This window comes from Talpa europaea (genome assembly GCF_964194135.1).
Source record: "Talpa europaea genome assembly, chromosome: 8".
Taxonomy (NCBI): Eukaryota; Metazoa; Chordata; class Mammalia; order Eulipotyphla; family Talpidae; genus Talpa; species Talpa europaea.
Window position 1 is genome coordinate 15,928,567 of NC_140075.1, and position 18,590 is coordinate 15,947,156.

Below are 18,590 nucleotides of genomic sequence, written 5' to 3' on the forward strand. Positions count from 1 at the left end.
CCTGTGGAAGCTCTATGTTTAGTAGGTCCAGAAATCTCCACACAGCTCTCCATAGTGGTTGGACAAGTTTGCACTCCCACCAACAGTGCAGAAGAGTTCCTTTTTCTCCACTAAACTTACCTCTTTTTTAATTTTTTAAAAAAATAATTAATTAATTAATATATATTTTACACCATTGTTCATTTTTGTACACTGCATGCTTTCTCCACTTAGGTGTAGTCTCCACAAAATTCCCACCACGCGTTCCCCTGTTTTGATCCCTCCACTTTCCCCTCCCCTGCAGAATGTCTCTGATTTATAGTTGCCTGCTAATTATTTATTTATTTATTATTATTATTATTTTTCCTGATCCCTTATTTGGTTCCCCTCTATTCCTCCTATAAGTGAAACCAGCTGATATTTTTCTTTTTCCTTCTGGCTTATTTCTTGAGCATGATCCCTTCCACCACCATCATGTTGCTTCAAATGGCATGAGTTTATATTTTTGATTGCTGAGTAGTATTCCATTGTGTATGTAGACCATATCTTGATCCACTCCTCTATTTTTGGGCATTTGGATTGTTTCCATAACTTATCTGTTTAAATAGTACTGCAATAAACATAGGAGTGCAGGTTTCCTTTTGAATTAATGTTTTTTTAGTTCTTTGGGTAGATTCCTAGGAGTAGAATTGCTGGGTCATGAGGTAGCTCCATTTTTAGTATAAACTTACTATTTTACTATAAAGAAAAACAAGTTCACATAAGTAAGGAAATTATTGTACTAAAACAAAATATCCCCCACTTTCTAGACAGACCATCAAAAGGTAAAGAAGAACGTTTCACAATCTCCTATCAGCGGCAGACTTAGAGTTCATAAAAGCTTTGTTCACTTAGCATTTAAAAGGACATTAAGGTCTAGTTTCACAAGAGTACATTATTGATTTCAATGTTTATTTAGAAAATCCTAACAATTTTAAAGAATTTAACTAAACAGATCATATTTTATCATATTTTTTTCTCTCTGTTTGTATTCCTCTATATCACTGTCACCCTGTTTATGCTTCCAGCTCTCCCTTCACCATCTGAAACAACCAGTTTGACTTTTAGGAAAATTTTATTACCCTTTCTTTAATAACACTGTCTCCAGATATCATCCACCGCCCATTTTATGGTCAACAATTCAGTCTGTTCCCTATAGAAAGAGTACCCCCTCATTTTTCTAGTAGTTTCAGTTACATATATTAATTAGTGTTGTGCTTTAGGAAGTTTTATTACTAGTGAAAACTCTGAAATTACAGCAGCATTCTTTAGATTGGCTAATTTGTGAGTATATTACATTTTCTGGAAATACATACTCCTTCATAATATAAAATTTTCAATGTGGCCCATCTACTAAAAGACCAAAATATCTTTAGCTGCTCTGTTTTAAGAAGCAAAGAGTAGACTGAGTTGTGTATGGTAGCTAATGTTTCAATATTTTATCTTACTTGGAAATGAGCTAGATATTAAACAACTTCCCACCATTCGACTTAACAAAACTTCACAGTTCCAAGTTATCAAAGTTTTGCAATTTGCTTTAGAACATATGCCATGAAATGCAACTAGTGTTGATAAAGTCCACCTAAAACAACTAGCTTTCCACTTACAGTGCTGTATATCACTTGCTCCAAATAATTACATTTAGACTAATCACGAAACTTCACAAAACATTAGACAAATTCCACGAGGCTCCTAAAATATTTTTCTTGTGATCAATCTTGTAACACAGGGCATGTGAACTTTGACTAATAACTTAGGTAAAGTGGCTGTATGTTTAATGAAGATATGCCTATTTTAGTTAAATTGACAAACTGGTTTTTATTTATGAAAGAGTGTCACAGATCACAGATAGTAATTTGAGTTAGGTTTTCTATTTCTGAGGGTCAGATACTGAATATATGTAAGTTCTTAATTTGAAACCATTTTGCAAATTAATTTTAGCAGAACCTCCCCAAGGTAGAAAATAGCAGACTTATATTAAACACACACACACACACATACATACAAACACACACAGAGCATGTGAGCTAAAAGTTTGCCATGAAAAAGTACAGAATAAAAGTGATAAATATATTGAAGAATTTGGAATTATCCAAATTTTTGTTTCTGATAGTGGGAAACATTTTTTTTTACCTGCTTAGATAGCTAAAGCTTTTTACTATGATTTGTGAAGATACTTAAGGTTTCCATTTTTCAAAATATCCTAACAGTTGCTTCTATTTCCCCTCATGATGAGGATTATTGCCACAAGATTTGCATTTTGAAGACTAGTTCTTAAGTCCTATAAATACGGGGACAGAAAAATCACATCTCAAAGGCAAAAGAAATAATCATTTCCCTCCTCCCCCAAGATGAAGTTTAGTGTGTATTTGACTATTAGCAAAGGTCTGGAGTAACTAGTATTTATTTATCTTTCTTTGTCATAAAGGTGGGCCAATTCTGTTTCCAGTCTCCTGATCTTTCTCAGTATCTACAAGTTTTGAAAGGAATGAACGTGGTTGGATAAGGCCAGAGGTAGGTGGAATTTGCACTGTTTGTAGAGCTACATCCGTGGTTTTGTGTATAAGACAGACACCTGTTTCACTCCTCAAAGACTGGAGCTGTATCCTATGCTATCAAATGGGCTAATGTCCCATCCGCACACTTTCTCTTCAGTATGCCTCAGATATCCATGCCTGCTAAGAAGGGCATCATAAGATATCTGTGCTCTGGATCTTGAGTGTTTAATGCCGTTCAGGATGGGGTTCAAGTGAGGGTTCTTGGGGTCCCTCTGAAGAATGTTTTGGCAGAATTTACCATTTGGCGGCTCATGCAGAGTGTATTAAGGAAAAAGATGTTTGCATAGACACAAACAGGCAAAGTTTGCACTTTAAAATTATGTGTTTATTTGGGGAGAGGGAAAGGTGTTGTCTGCATAGACCAGCCATGCGGAGAGCTGCCTTCCCCAGACAGGGATGTTCTTGTGTAGCTCTCATTGGGTGTTAGAGGGGGTAGGTTTATTTCTTTGTGAACTTTACCTACTGTGGTAACTAAATATCCTATATATCTTGTGTGAAGTGCCCGGAGGAGGTGAGTGCTTGACAACAAGCAGCAACAGGAGGCCACTCTAAGAAAAGCAGCTTCCTGCAGGGCCCCCTCCACGGAAGGAGAGCTCTGGTGTTACCTGCGTTGTCCTTGACCAGATCTACAGAAAATCTAGGTGGCTGGGTGGTCTGGTTCATGCAGTCACTCAACAACAGTCAGCATATTGGAACAAACACTATCTGTGAGGTCCGGTGGGGGAAGGGGGTGGACGCCGAGCTGGAGCACAGGTCCTCACATGGCCCAGCCAGGCGCCATCTGGGTCTTCCTGGGAGCACACCCAGGCGGGCATGCCGCAGCCCCACCTCAGCCCTTCCCCAACTCTCTGTCATGCAGCAGCAGCCTCCTCAGTGCCACCTTCCCAACTTTGTATCTGAGTGTGTAGATCAGGGCGTTCAGGAGCGGGGAGACAGAGCTGTAGAAGAGGGTGAGGAACTTGCCCTGATTCTGGGATGAGTTCTTTCCAGGCTGCGTGTACATGTAGATGATGTTTCCATAGAAAATAGAGACGAGAGTGAGGTGGGAGCCACAGGTGTTGAAGACCTTTTTAATCTGTGATGCTGATCGAACTTATAACACAGCCCTCACGATGCAGCCATAGGAGATCAGGATCAAGATCAGGGGCCTCAGCATGATGATGACACCCAGGACAAAGACCATGACCTCAAGGCCAGTTATATTGACACAGGCAATCCTGATGAGGGCGGGCACCTCACACAGGAAGTGGTTCACTCTGTTGTGTCCACAGCAGGGCACATGCAGGGTGACGGGGGACATGACAAAAGAGTTGGTCATTGACAAGCCCCAGGCCATGGACACCAAGACCAGGCAGAGCCGGGGTTTCATGATCACCATGCAGTGCAGGGGCTTGCAGACTGCAATAAACCTGTCATAAGCCATGACGGCCAGCAGCAGGCACTCCACACCCCCCAGCCCCAGGAAGAGGAAGAGCTGGACGGCACAGCCCTCATAGCTGATGGTCTTGTCCCGCCCCCTGACGTTGTACAGCAGCTGCGGGATGGAGGTGGTGGTGAAGCAGAGGTCCAGGAAGGAGAGGTGGGTGAGGAAGAAGTACATGGGGTGTGAAGCTGGGGGTCCAGCCGGGACACCAGGATGATGGTGGCATTGCCCAGCAGGGTCAGCAGATAGGTAATCAGGATTACCACGAAGAGGACCCTCTCCAGCCGGGGTCGGTCAGAAAAGCCCAAGAGGACGAAGCTGCCCTGGGCACTGTCATTGGCTGCCTCCATCCCCTCGGTGGAAGCTGAGGCCTATGGCCGCAGTGCTGATGGCACAGGAGAGGGACACTCACTGTGAGTCAGATGTGCTTCTCTGCTCCTGGACGTCGGCCATGTCTCCCGGGCTGCTGTGATAGGTGCTGCCCTTCTCTAGCCTGTCTACAGCAAGGGAAACCGAGGCAGTGGTGTGTTGAATGGGGGGGGTACAGTGCTGACATGAACCCAAGAACACGTCACCACCCTGGCCCCAGTGACAGGAGAGGCCCCTGCGGCCACCAGATGTCCACCCTCCCAAGACTCCGTACCGGAGCTCCTCTGAGCCCCGACCTCTGAGCCCGGCGCTCCCTACACAGGTGCGGGCAGTGTCCATGGTGCAGGACATGCTGTCTGCTCACCCTCCCCCCAGGCCCTGCTGGCCCATGCCCTCCTCATCCCTGGGGTGACCGTCCCGTTCCAGAGGAGACACAGTGTTTACATGCGACACACACACAAATGTCATCTCTCCAGCGGGCATCATTTTGGAGAAGCAAAGCATCCCTACATGCTCCCTCCCGCTTGAGGGGGATCCATCTCAAAACTTTGTATAAAAACATTGTCTGACTTCACCCCTGTGCACAGAAACCTCGTCACCTTCCACCGGCGAGGTGCGCTCAGAGCAGCCCTGCTGAGGCCAGCTGCAGCCTCCCAGGCGGGCTGTGACGTGGGACCCTGGGCATCGCCCGCCTAGCCCCCAGCCCAGCCCAGCCCTGCACCCAGCAGACCACACAGCTCGCCTGCCTTTCCCTGCTTTTCTGTCTGAAATGGGGGCACATCAGAGCACCTCATTTCCCAGATACATTTGGAGATTTTTTTAATGTGAGAGAAAGTTTGTGGATGTGGAAATCTCTGTGAATGTGTCATAAAATCTGGCCTCCATCCAGGGAGGGGCTGGGAAAAGCCCCTTGTTAGAATTTGTCCCTTGGTAGAACAAAGTTTCGCTCATGTGCGTGAATCGAGAATCTTCCGTTGCTCAGTGACCCTGTCCCCGTGGCTGCTGGCTCTTCCCCGCCAAGCTGTCATGTGCCTCGAGCCAGAGGCAGAGTTGGCCTGCGGGCTGTGGTCCCGCTGCCAGTTCCCCGTCCTGTCCGTGGAGGGGAGGGGCTGTGCGGACAGGAGCCCACACCTCAGGGCGCTGAGGCTTGAGGGAGGTCTGGAGCAATAAATTAATGCTACTAAATGTTGTGTGATCGAAAGAGAAGCACCCTTCCTCGAGGAAGCAGGAGACACCACGGGTGCAGTGATTAACACACAGGTTTTGTTAATTTAAGAGGTGATGGGATAAACTATCTGTTGCACTATTGATATACGTCGATGTGTGCAATGGAAGGATGCTGTGAGCCTCTAGGGTCTGCACCTCCCCCGCAGCACTCACGGGGCAGGGCCACAGAGGGACCAGGGCAGAGGCGGACGGAGGGGGACGGAGGAGGGGGATAGGACAGAGGGGGGGCAGGAGGAGGGGACGGAGGAGGAGGGGACAGAGAGGGGTACATATGGGGGTACAGAGGAGGGGGGCATTGTGGGGGGACAGTGGAGGAGGGGGCCAGAGGAGGAGGTGCCAGAGGAGGAGGCGGGGCAGAGGACAGGAGCGCAGAGAAGGAACTCGAGGCGGAGACAGGCAGGAGCCTGGTCCTAGTTGCCCAGAGCACCCTCCTGCGGGAAGGCTGAGATGCAGGTTATGGGGAGGAGCCAGAGACTTCCAGGAACGCTGGTGTGAGCTTCTTCCTCTGAAGAAAGACTTGGAGAAAGCGGGAACTTCGTGAGGCAGGCGATGAGGGGGCTCCCTTTCTAGAACAGTTGCCGGCACCTCCCAACATAGACCCGTGTGTGTTCTGGAATGTTCTGCTGCTATGTGCCCATTAAAGGGGGTATTCTGGGTTGTCTGTGTGTGACCCCAATGCATTTGGACCCTTGGCCAGGTTTGAACTCTACGACTTGGGGTTTCAGGAAAGCTGGTCCCCAAGACAACCGGCAGGGTCCAGAGCCCCCCCCCAATGACCAGCTTTCTGAGTCCGCGGCCATCATCGGGGGCAGCACGAGAGGACAGGTGTCGGAGATGAAGAAGTATGGGTGCAGCAGGCCAGAGAACAGCTGGCTGAAGGTGTGGATGTAGGAGGAGCCATTGGAGACATTGTAGAAGGAGACCTCGCCCGCCTCGTAGTCCAGGAAGATGCCCACATGGCCCGGCCACTGCATGTGCAGGAGGGGCACCAACGGGGTGGCCAGGACCATGTACTCATTGCCCTTCAGCAGCCACATGCCCAGACCCCGTTCTCAGGAGATGGCATGGTCTCCCCCTTTCTTGGCAAGGTGTCTTCGCAGACCCCCAAGCCCCACTCCGCCTTCTCGCCCACCACCACTTCCCAGTAGTGCTGCCCGGAGGAGAAGCTCTGTAGGCCCAGGACGCAGGGCCACGTGTCGAAGCGCTCAGGGTTGTTGGGGACGTCCCACCAGAGCTCCCCATCCTGGACGCTGCGCAGGTCGGCGGTCAGCAGGAGGCTCGGGTGCGCCATGGCGGGGTCCAGCTTGATGTCCTCTGTGGGGCAAAGGGTGGGTTCAGAGGACAGCAGTTAGGGGGTGGCTGTGTTCAGGGGTCTGCCCAATGCTCCTCCCCTGCCACCTAGAAACTCCTGGGGCACAGCACAGGCATTTGGTCTTGCCAGGCACCCCCATCTCTTTCGGTCAACCTTCCACCGTACTTCTGCCCCCGCCTGGTCTTTGCCTGGTCCTTTGAAGCACCACGGTGAGGACGGGACCCGCGGGCCACGTCCACACCCCGCGGCGGGCACTCAGGAGGGGCTTATGATTGAAAATGAAAATGGCTCCTGCCCTGGGGGGTGAATTTCTCTGCTTCCTCCAAACCTGCAGGCAGTCCCCACATGTCTGAGCTCCCCACCGAGGTGCGGGTGCTGCCGTGGGGCGCTATAACCCCGATCCTCTGATGACCGCGTCCCACCACCGGACCAGGTTGTCTGAGCAGACCCAGTCTCCCGCGTGAGGCCTTTCAGCGCAGGGGAACCCCGCATGGCTTCTGTGGGGGTTGCTGGGGGCGGGCCCAGAAGTCAGGCTTGGCGGTCACTGTGAAGGCGCCGTGGCCGCGGGAGGAACCTCCTGGCATCAGGGAGGGAACGTGCGTCTGGGCCTCGACCAGGCCGATCTGCGACCCCGCCAGGGAGCCAGCTGGTGGCCGGGTGGTGGCCGTGTCGTGCTGGGGCAGAGAAGTGCTGCTTCCGCATCCGGCCTGCAGGCCAGGGGCTGCACCTCTGCCTCTCTTGGGTGTGCAGAGAAAGGGGCCAGGCTGGGGCAGCAGCTCCTGCGAGCGCGACCACTGACTCCCTGGGGATGGGGCCCGGGAAGAAGAGGGGGGTGTGTCCTGGAGGACACCCAGATGGCTGGGAAGGAACACGGGGGAAGGACTGCAGGCCGGGATGGCGAGGCCGCTGGCGTCTCCTCCTAGCGCAGGGAGTGGTGGTCATGGCCACTGAGAGGAAGCTGGCCCGTGACCAGGGCAGCTGTGGCCGGACCTCCTGGGCGTCCAGGGGACCACGGTGCTCACACGTGCCCCTGGCGGCTCGAGGGGGTGTGGGTCTGGGCCTGGAGCAGAGGATTGCGGCCTGCAGGGTCCCCAGGGGAGGCCGTATTGAGGTGAAAGTGCCACGGCAGTGACAAGCCAGATACGACTCCACATGAGTCCTGGCAGACTGGAGCTGGCAGCATAGGCTCGGCACTGGCAGGGAGGACAGTCCGGGAGGCCACGCCTGCTCTGGAGACCCACCTTGGAACCTGCGCAGCATCTGCCGCATGCCCTGGATGTGATACTGTGTCTTTAGCTCCATGGGGATGGGCTCGGGCTCCAGCCGCACGATGGCCTTGCTCCTGGGAAGGCCCAGAACCCACGGCTCTCAGCGGTCCCCACCCCAGCCCTCCCCCCAAGTGCTCCAAGCCCCACGGTGAAAGCAGACCTACCGGTTCAGGGCCCCTCTCATCCCCTGCAAGTGGGAGGGAAAAGAATCGTGAGGCCGAGTCGCGGTGGCCGCGGACAGCCGGCGGTCCTGGGCACCAAGGACGTGGAAGCGGCCTCCCCACACAGCCAGAATGGCTGCTGCCTACCCTCCCTGGGAATGTCAAAGGACGGACTCAGCTCCCTGCCTGAGGGGGGCCGCAGCCAGCGCTGTCTGCTCTTCCTTGCTGCGGTGGAGCCTGGTGCCTGCGCTGTGGGGTGGTGGCCTCCGCACCAGGGTGAGTGGCACCGGGTGGGGCAGAGTCACTCTCTGCAGACGTGGTTGTGGAAATTGTAGGCCTAGAAGTTACTGCCTGCATGTCTGTAGGAGAACCTGGGATGGTATCTGTCCCCCCACCATCCAAGTGCGAGTAGATCCCCCGGGGGGATCAGAACGGGAGGCCTTGGCACCCAGCAGCACCTCTCAACAAGGCCTGCCGCCAGCTGTGGTCAGCCGCCGGCCCCTGCCTCTGTGGACGCAACCGGCAGGCCAGTCCTGACGGGACACCAGCGCAGGTGAGGGAGCGCGCTCCTTCCCGGCCAGGGCAGGCATCGCATGAGGCCAAAAAGTAGCTAATTGATGCCGGTGGCAAAGGAAATGTGGGTGCAGAAATTAACATTGGTTATTCAAGGGCCCGCTCTACCCGAGGTTTGCCTGGGAATCACTTTGTCGAGGAACGTGCCCTGACGAGTGGCCCTTTACCTGCCTGTTCTGTGCCATGTGAGAGGAGATGCCCCCCAAGCCAAGTTTTCCTCCCCCCCAAGGGATTAGGTTCTGCGCTCCCTGGCGGCTCACAAATGGCCTGTGGGAAGGCGGGGACAGGCCAGCGCAAGGGCAGTGGTGGGGTGGGCTCCAGCCCCCAGGGGACTCCACGGAGCAGCCGCTCGCGCCCCTGGCTCTGTCCCCTGTGCCACAGACGCAGCCACCGTGGGTGCTGCGGAGGGGGTGGCGGGGGGGTCCCTGGACACTCAGGGGGCCCGTGGGCAGCGCTGGGCCAAGGGCTGTGGGTGCAGCGCAGGCCTGGGTGTTCTGGGCCTGCCGCCACTGAATGGGCAGAGCAGCCCGGCTTGGGGGGGGGCTGGGCCTTAGCGTAGTGGGGGGTCTCCGTTTTCTGTGCAACCCTGCACCGAGCCCCAAGTTCATTTCAGTGCTGCAGCTGTCTCAGAGGCCTGCCTGGCGGGGAGGATCCCTCTGCTCCCTTGGCCCCTGTGGCGCCAAGGCTGAGGCCAATGCATCCGGGCCTGCGGGGCGCCCTGCTCTAGCCCAAGGAAGCCTCAGGGCCACCCCGCCCACCCCCGCCCGCCCCCCGCAGCTCACCTCCAGCAGGCCCAGGGCCAGGGCGCTGGCCATGCTCCTCCAGCTCCTCAGCCAGCTGGCGCAGCGCCCCTGCATGCCGGCCCAGCCGGGCGCGGCCATCCCGCAGGCGCCTCAGCGTGGTTTGCTCCCTGTCCTCCAGGCACCGCAGCTGCCGGTGCTCCTCCTGCGCCAGCAGCGTGCGGAAATTGTCGAACTCGCAGCAGAAACGCTGCCGCTGCACCTCCACCTTCTGCTGGAGGGGGACAGGTGGTTGGTGGCAGGCGGGGCCGCACTGCCTGCCCGCGGGTCTCCCTGCCCACACTACCCGCCCGCGGGTCTCCCTGCCCACGCTGCCCGCGGGTTTCACTGCCTGCGCTACCCGCGGGGGTCCCTGCCTGCGCTGACCGCGGGCTCCCAACGCGCTGGAGGTCTCTCGGCCGTGGGCGCCCGCTCGCTGTGGCGGTGAGGCAGGGCGAGCAGACAGGTGGCATCTGACCTGGCTGGACACCCCGCGGCGCGGGGCGCGGGGCAGGGGGCCTGCGTGGGACAAGAAGGCGCGCCCGGCCCACCTTCCAGAGGACGTTCTTCTTGCCCACGCTGGCCTCCTGCGCCAGGGCCTCCTGCACCTCCCTGCGCACCAGGTCCAGCGCCGCGCGCAGCTTCGCCTGCGGAGGACACGCGGTAAGCGCCAGACCTTGGGCTGAGGCTGGGCGCTGGGCAGGAGGGAGCGTGAGGGCGCGGGCAGAGGGGCCGCCCCTGGATGGCGGATGGCGTGCAGAGCGAGGGCTTGCCAGGAAGAGCATCCCGCGGCGGGCTGCGCCGGCCAGAGCGCACAGTGCAGCCAAGATCCGTCAGCCGAGAGTGGCCAGGCCGCGACTGTCCCCTGCAGTGGGCGCAGCTGGAGTGGACGCTCCAGCGAGGGGAGGGCGGGGCACCCGCGGGCAGCGCAGGCAGCCCTCTGTCGCTTCCTCAGGGGCGGTGCCGGGGTGTGGGCACCTGTGGTGGCGGCCAGGCCGAACCCCAACCCCGCGGGACGCCTGGCCTGCAGGCCGGCTAGCGGGGCTCGTCTGTTGTGTGTTGTGTCGCCTCCGCCTGGTGTGGTGCTGCGGCCTTTGTGAGGTGAAGGGAGGCCCGGCTCTGAACTGGGGGTTCCTGTCGGCCTCCATGGGCTGATGCGCCCACCCCGAGGCTGCAGCCATGTCTGCTTCTGCTTGGCCAACTGGGGATGCCCCCACAGGGGTGCGTAGCAGCACCTCTGGCTCTCCTTGGGGAGGCCACAGTGCAGGGCATTGGGTGCGGGTCCACAGCCAGCACCTCTGAGGGTGCCTGGGGGTACGGAGTAGTGACCCGACCCTGGTGGAGTGAGGCCAGGGGGCAGTGACCACCCAGTAGCTTCAAGCCATTATGCTGACTGCGGGTACCCCCAGGCTTTCCCCAAGACTCCGCGGAGTCATCCTCCTCAGTTTGGGGGGTGGGGGTTGAGCCAAAATACATGACCCACACTTGGCGGCATCTGGCCGCGGGAGGCCTTTGGGCAGCCCCCCTGGACCAGCCTCTCTGCCTGTCAGTGCAGGGTGTCCCCTTAGGCACTTGGGGCACACGCAGCTGCAGGAGGCAGAGGAGGGCTCCCCGAAGGGGCCAAGCAGAGGCAGGGAGGTGAAGAGGCGTGGGCCCTTGGGGACCCCGCCCCCCAGGAGAGGTGCATCAGCCCCCAGGAATTGACCAGCCTCAAGTGAGGAGCCGGGGGTGCGGTGCAGGTAATGAGAGCTGTTGGCCCCCAGGACAGGGACACAGGCAGTTGACCCTGCGGGACAGGCCAGGAGGCCTTCCCCAAAGGTGAGCTGAGAGCCTGCCTGGTGCCCCAGCCTGAGGGGCCTCCCCCAGCTCGCGGGCACCCAAGGGCCTCGCCGCCACCCACCCATGGCCCCTCCCGTGCCCGTACCCCACCTGGTGGGTCCGGGCGGCCTCTTGCAGCGGCACAGTGCGGTGGCCGCAGTGCTCGGGGCCCGCATCGCAGACCCAGCACAGCACCGCCTGGTCGTCCTTGCAGAAGTTTCTGAGCTCCTCCCTGTGCTGTGCGCAGCGCTGCCCCCCCCCAGGCGCCCCTGCCCAGCCCCAGACGCCGCATGCCGTCCACCAGCCCCGCCAGCTGCCCGTTGAGCCAGAAGCCGCCGCGCGCGAAGGGGCCGCGGCACTGCGGGCAGGAGAAGAGCCCGTCTGGCGCGCCCTCGGCCCTGTCGCAGAACTTGGAGATGCAGCGCAGGCAGAAGCTGTGGCCTCAGTCCACGCTGACCGGCTCCTGCAGGAAGTCCAGGTACTCTGGGCAGCGCGCCTACGCCTCCTCACACAGCCGCTCCGCTCCCCGGCACCCCTGAGGCCATGCCACTGCCGCCCGCCCCGAGGCCGGGGCGCAGGCCTGAGCGCCCCCGCTGCCTGGGGTTCAGCGCCCGCCCAACTGCTCTGGGTGAGAAGAAGGGCCTGGCCTCTGGCCAGGGCACCATCACCCCAGTGCCCCCATGGCGGCTTGGCAGGGCTTCTGCGCGCTCTCGGGCCAGCGTTGCGGCATGGGAGCGCTGCCCGGCTCCTTCCTCCCATCATTTCCCAGGCAGATCTGTGGCCTCACTGGCTTCCTCACATCGTCTGCAAACTTGGGCTTCTCTGCCCGTCAACTCCTCAGTAAAGGAACTGAGGCAGAACCGCCACTGGAGAGATGCTCGGGCGGGCGGGCGGGACAACATGGGGAGAGGTCCACCGAGCGGCCTGGACTGCAATGACTGAGGCGCGGGAAGGGAGGGTCTGCGCTGACCTCACTACCTCGCCCTCAGCTCCTGGAGGTGGGAGCTTCAGGAAGGCCTCCTGGGGGCGGGGCTCGGGCTGCGAGGGGAGACTGAGGCCCAGCCCAGGGGTCAGCGCCTGGTGAGCTCACAGGTCACCAGAGCCTGACAAGTGCCAGAACTGCTGTCCCCAGAGCCAAATGTCCTGCGGCTTTGCTCGAGGGGCCCGGCCTGGGCGAGTCACTGGCCCAGTCCCTCAGCCAAGGCTGGTGGACTCTCTGTGCCAGGGAGGGGCCAGCTGAGGCCCGAGGAGGCCTCACCAGCCTCAGGCAGAAGCACACATCGGCAAGCTGTTTACTGGCAGCCTCGACTCAGCCGAGGGCGGGAGAAGCCTGCAGGCCCCACCTCTGGCTGTCATAGGTCGGGGTGGCCGCCCGGGGAGGGGCTCTGGAAAGCAGAGTGGCCTGGCACTGAAGCCACCAGATGAGCTCGGGGCAGGGCGAGGAGGAGCTGCCCTGCCAGCCTGTGGGGCCAGATGGTGCTGAGTGCGGCAGATAAGGCCCCGTGGTGGGTGGGGCAGTGTCTCAGGCCCGTGAGCCTGCGGGGTCTGGGTCTGGGGCGCTGGAGGCCAGTGGGCAATTCAGACCCGCAGGGGTTTTGTGGACAAACTGGAAGAGAATGTCAGGGCCGGGGCTCCTGACCGCACGGCAGCCTGGCTGGCTGGCACCTGCCCCTTGCGGCTGAGGGCACACCTCCCGGGGCTGCTGGTGCCCCTCAGAGGGCGGCTCCAGACGGAGGGGCGGAAGGAGGTCAGGCAGCTGCCAGAGCCCTGGCCGCAGGAGCTGCTCGGGAGAGGGAAGAGCAGGACGGCCGGGGCGGGGAGGCGCCTTTCTGTCCCGTTCAGGGCTGTGTCGCCCTTCCCGGAAGGGGGTCCTGCACAAGGACACCCAGTAAATGCCAGTTGGGTACATAAGGACTGAGGAAATGGACAGAGTCGCCGCGGCTCCTGCAGGCGCAGGCGGGAGAGAAGGTGCAGGCGATGGTTGGAGCTGCGCGTGAGGCCCATGTCGCCCACAAAGCGCAGCTACGGCCCTGCCTCCTGGCGCTGGGCTCTGGAAGAGGCTAGAGCATTTTCTGCTTTACTGGTTAGAGCAACACTTGTGGGCACCCAGTCCGCCAGGCGAGGGGCGCCCAGGGCATGCTCGTCTCCCTCTTGGACAGGGGCAGGCTGAGCCTGCCTGCATGTCCTTAGAAAAACAGGTCCCGGAGGTGGGAGGGCTGTGGAGGGGTGTGGCGGGGTGTGGGGTATCAAAGGGCCGCCCTCCCTTCCTGTCTGCTTTGGCTTCAGGCTTGGGCTCTTGACCCTGTTCCTGCAGGGCTTCCACCTGCTCTGCCCCAGCCCTAGCCCCCACCAGCCGCTTGGCTCCCTGGGGTTCCTTCCCCTGGCCCCAGGCTCTGCCATCTCTGCTTTGAGAACTTGGGAAACAAACCTCGAGACCAACAGCCAGTGACTCAGCACTTCCTCCCTGAGTGCAGGAGACCTGGGCCCCCAGCCCCACCCCATGCTCCCCTGCATCTGCGGGACCGAGGTGGGTGCTCTGCCTCCCCGGGGGCACGGCCTCCTGGCTGGTCAGAGCATCCTAATTCCGGTCCGGGGCACCTCCCTGCTGACCTCCACAGGATTCAGAGTGAAGCAAGCCGCTCCTGGGGAGTGGGAGGGACCCTGACCCGGCCACGCTGAGCTGGTCCTCAGCCCACCCCTGCCCACTGCCCCCAGGGCACCCAGGAGCCCCAGGTACGCGCACCTGTCAGGTGCGTTCACTCTGTAGTGGGTGTCTGGTGTGCTATGCGTGTCCCAGAGCATGGCTCCCGCCTGGAGCCATGCACCGCCTGCCTCTCCAGCCGCCCCCACTCTGCTATCAGGTGCCTGTCCCTCACCTCAGCAGTGAGGCGACACCTGTCTGACCTCAAGAGCAGCTCCCTTGCTCTTTTAAGTGATTCAATGATTCGAGACTGTCTCCTGTGCACATTTTATTCAGAGGCCTCTCCGGCCGGCGTGCTGCCAGGGCCAGCAGGGCTTCAGGGGACAGCAGTGCAGGCCGTGTCCTGAGGGACAGCCCATGTCCCTGTGGACTGCGGGGTCAGCCCCACCTGGACAACAGCCAGCGCTGCCCAGACACAAAATCCTGCCTGCCCGCAGGGGCTGCCCTGCGCCCCGCCCTCTCCCTGTGGGGACCACGGCCGGGCCATCGGGGCACAGTGCCTGCTCACTTCAGTGAGCCCCGAGAATGGGAACCTCGGGTCCTTCCGGACCCAGCAGGTGAGCATGGGGGTGCAGAGGTGCGGGGGCGGCGGCCTATGAAGAGGGTTTTCCAAGAGGGAAATCAGCACGAGGCAAAGCACTCAAAAATGTACAAGTTTATCTTCAGTTGTTTTGCTAAGAAATAAGGACATTTTCAAAGTGTGTAAGAAGTAATGTGATCAGAGCTGGACCCTTAAAAAGCAAAATCAAAAAATACTTTTTTGGAAATTGAAGGTGAAATCCCAACCATGACAGGTGCGGGGCGCACGGCCCTGCTCTGACTCTTTCCAGGCGAGGCCAGGGCCTGTGGCCACTGCCAGGGGATGTTGGGCAGGGAGGCACCCACGGGCGGTCACTGGGCAGCCCCGGGCTCGCTGGCCCGCTCTGGGGGCTGGGGACGTGGCTCATTGGGCTACTGGGCGGGGGGGGCTCCCGGCTTCCCTGCCATGGGAATCAAACGTCCTGGTATTTTCAAGCTTTTCCTGGGGAGACCCTGATGAGTGGAAAGCAGCTCCCCCAGGTGGACGTGGGGCCGGCACAGGGTGCACCCCACCCGTGAGCAGGCTGCTAGGCCCGCAGCTCAGCTGACAGGCTCCGACCTGCCCTACCCATGTGCAGCGACGTTTATGTGCATGATTCCTTGGTGGCCCTATGAGTGGGACCCTGCTATCGCCCTGGGGTTGCCCCGAAAGCCTGCATGATGGTGAAGGACCTGGAGGCAAGACCTCCCTTCTGACCCTGGTCTTGCACCCCCTCTGCTCCCTGGCACCCCCTATGTGCCCTAGTGCCCCCTCATTGCCCAGGCACACCCCCTTTGTGCCCTGGCACCCCCTCTGTGTCCTAGCACACCCCCTCTGTGCCCTGGCACCCCCTCTGTTTCCTGGCACCCCCTCTGTGTCCAGGCACACCTCCCTCTGTGCTCTGGCTCACCCCCACCACGCCCTGGCGCCCCCTCTGCCCCGGGACCCTCCACTCTCTCTGCCTGCAGCTGGTGGGGCCTGGGCCTTGGGCTGGCCTGGGTGGTATGGCGGGGGCTGGCATCTGACCTGCATTGAATAAACACAAACCCGTCACCCCGCACACACTGTGCCCCAGAGGAAGGAAGGAAGGAAGGAAGGAAGGAAGGAAGGAAGGAAGGAAGGAAGGAAGGAAGGAAGGAAGGAAGGAAGGAAGGAAGGAAGGAAGGAAGGAAGGAAGGAAGGAAGGAAGGAAGGAAGGAAAGAAGGAAGGAAGGAAGGAAGGTGCTCCCCTGGGACTTGCCTGCCAGGGCTAATTGTTCTGAGCTGGCTCCTCCCACTGGGTGCTCAGCCTGGGGAGGAGGGAGGTTCTCCTTTTAATGACTTGGCAGGGGGCTGGTGAAGATGCTACCCCTGTGCTGCGGCCTTGGAAGTCATGCCCACTCGTCACTCGCTTGATTCCAGAGGGGGATTAAATGATAAAAGAAGCCTCTCTCACTGGGCCTCGAAGGGCCCAAACTGCAGAATCTCCCGGGTAGAGGGAGCAGAGAGGCCTCTGGCTCCCCTGAGGCCCACCCCCAGGGCCCTCAGCGCTCAGGGGAAGCCACATCTGAGGTAACCAGCAGGCCTGGGGTGCTGGACCCTCGCCGGCACTGAGCCCAGGCCCAGGGCCCTTGGGTCTGGGAGTGGTTCTGAGAGCAGGTCTAGACAGACCATCGGGGCACCCCCTCACCCTGTTCAGAGGCGGGGTTTGCACTGTTGGAGCTGGATCCAGACTTTGTCCACACTGTGCTCTGATGAGTAACTGTCATTTGTGAAACTTTTGAAGAAACATGGATGTTTTATAATCATTCCCTTTTCCATACCGAAACCAGCAATGACCCGTGCGGAGCTTCAAGTGTGAGTCTTAGAATTTCCTTCCATGGACCCGGAAGACCTCCTCCTGAAGCCCATCACGAGCGGCGCCTCTACCCTTAAGGGGGGCAGAGATTCCACCCCTCCTGTAACTGCCGAGTCCCTGGGGTCCCCCCACGAGAAAGCACCTGTCCCGTCTTCCTCCGTTGACTGGCGCAGCGGACACCCCAGGACCCGGTGGTGCCAGCTAGAGCTTGCAGCGGCTCCTCACCCAGTGCCCCAAAATTCACCTGTGCGTGTGCAGCCGCCCATGCCCCTGAGTGTGTTCACAGTGGGCACTTGTGCTCATGCCGCGCCCTGGCCATGGGTGCCGATGTCCGTTCTATCTGCAAGTTTTCTGAAAAATATACACACGGATCACATTATTTTGGAAAATAAGTTATTAATGAAGTCAAGCAATAGCATGTCTCGGGACAGTGCCCCACCATGCAGCGGCCTCTGGTCCTGCTAGTAAGAGGGGGGCTAGGGCACGTGGAAGGCTCCGCTCAGGCCTCTCCCGGCTCAGATGCTGCATTTTCCTTGTGGAGTTGCGAGAAGCCCTCGGCGCAGGTTCTCTGGTTGCTGGAAGTCGGCCTGGGTGGAGGTCTCACTGTGTGGGTGTGTGGATGTGCACTCGTGGGTGCACCTGAAACTGCAGTGAGAAGCGGAAGGCCGCTGGCACCCGTCTGCCCTCAGGATGGGCCCCTGGGTACCTGCTCACCACATTTTCGAGAAACACCCATTTGTTAGAGTCAATCCAGTTCAGCATCTCCGGGGCCATCCTAATCTACATTTTAAAAAAGTTTTCCAAAGAACTGCTTGGGTCCCAGGGGTGCCGCCCATGCCTGAGCCCCTGGGCAGCGGGGAATCTCAAAAATTTTCTTTTGTTGCTTATTAATTTGGTTGGCAAATCATGGAAGAATACCTTCATGGAGGATTCCCCGAAGGCCAGGCCCCAGGAGACCTGGGTTGTTGAAAGGTGGGTTGTGTTCCAGCCGCGTCACCCGCAGAAGATGGCCAGTCACAGCTCGCAGGAGGGAGCCAGGGCCGGCGTGCAGGGTGGAGGGCATCAGGGCTGAGGCGGCAGCAGGGAGGACTGTGGGCGCCGAGTGCCGGGGAGGCGGACAGGTAGGTCCAGGGCTCAGAAGGCCACCAGGAGAGGTGTGTTTGGAGCCAGAGGCCATGCCTGTGTGCGAGGGGCTGTGAGCCTGAGGCTGCAGGCCCTGCGGATGCTCAGTCCAGGTGGGATCACCCGCCCTGTGGCGCCTGGAGGGCAGCAGGGAGGCCCTAGCCCAGAGGGGAGGCTGTGGTACTGGGGCATGTTTATTTCCATAAAGGCTCCAGGGAAGCTGTGAAATCAGATGTGGTCTGGCACCTGGGAGGTTCTGCCTCGGGGTGGGTCTTGTTGACTGAGTTCATTGTAAATCAGGTGAACTGGTCTCTGGAATAGCCGGGGTTTGATGTCAGCCCGAGCAGGTCTGCACCCCTGCCCATCACCCTGCCACCTGCTCACACCCTCACCCCTGCCACCCCCCACTCCCACCAACCCCCTAACCTGTCACACTGGCACCCCATCCTGCCACGAAGGGCTAGGCCCGGCAGGTCCTTTTTCCCTTGTGTCCTTGACTGCATTTGTAGGGGACTTTAGGTGACTCAGAAATGGGGCCAAATGCCCTGTGACCTAACCACGTTGCCCATGCTGACCCCGTCAACCAGCCCTGGTGGTCTCGGCATTTAAATTCTGCCTTTTTACGGTCACTGCACATGTCGAGAAAGTGGGAGCAATGGCAGGAAAGGACCATGTTCCAAAGTGAATCGCATCACTCGCTGCCCTGTGGGGTCACACTTCCCCTCAGCCTGGGCTCCTGGACTGGCCTGGGGTCAGCCTGCCCTGGGGCAGGGCCCAGGAACAGCAGTGAGCAGAGAAGGCCAGAGACTGCGGTCTGTGCTGTGTGCAGGAGCTGAGATGGGGTCAGAACAGAGACCCAGAGGTC

The 18,590-nt window shown here is 58.7% G+C and overlaps 2 pseudogenes across 2 annotated transcripts; both read right to left on the reverse strand.

Annotated features, from left to right (window-relative positions):
- Positions 1-3,405: 3,405 nt before the first annotated feature.
- LOC311174789 (olfactory receptor 2W3-like) lies at positions 3,406-4,349 on the reverse strand (annotated as a pseudogene). Its single transcript has one exon. The product of its transcript is annotated as an olfactory receptor 2W3-like (transcript).
- Positions 4,350-5,315: 966 nt separating this feature from the next.
- Positions 5,316-13,510, reverse strand: LOC311175179 (E3 ubiquitin-protein ligase TRIM58-like; annotated as a pseudogene). Its single transcript has 8 exons — positions 13,172-13,510; positions 11,618-12,002; positions 10,240-10,335; positions 9,692-9,923; positions 8,340-8,362; positions 8,149-8,249; positions 6,373-6,909; positions 5,316-5,457 (listed from the first exon to the last, which is right to left on the reverse strand). The product of its transcript is annotated as an E3 ubiquitin-protein ligase TRIM58-like (transcript).
- Between the last annotated feature and the right edge of the window lie 5,080 nt (positions 13,511-18,590).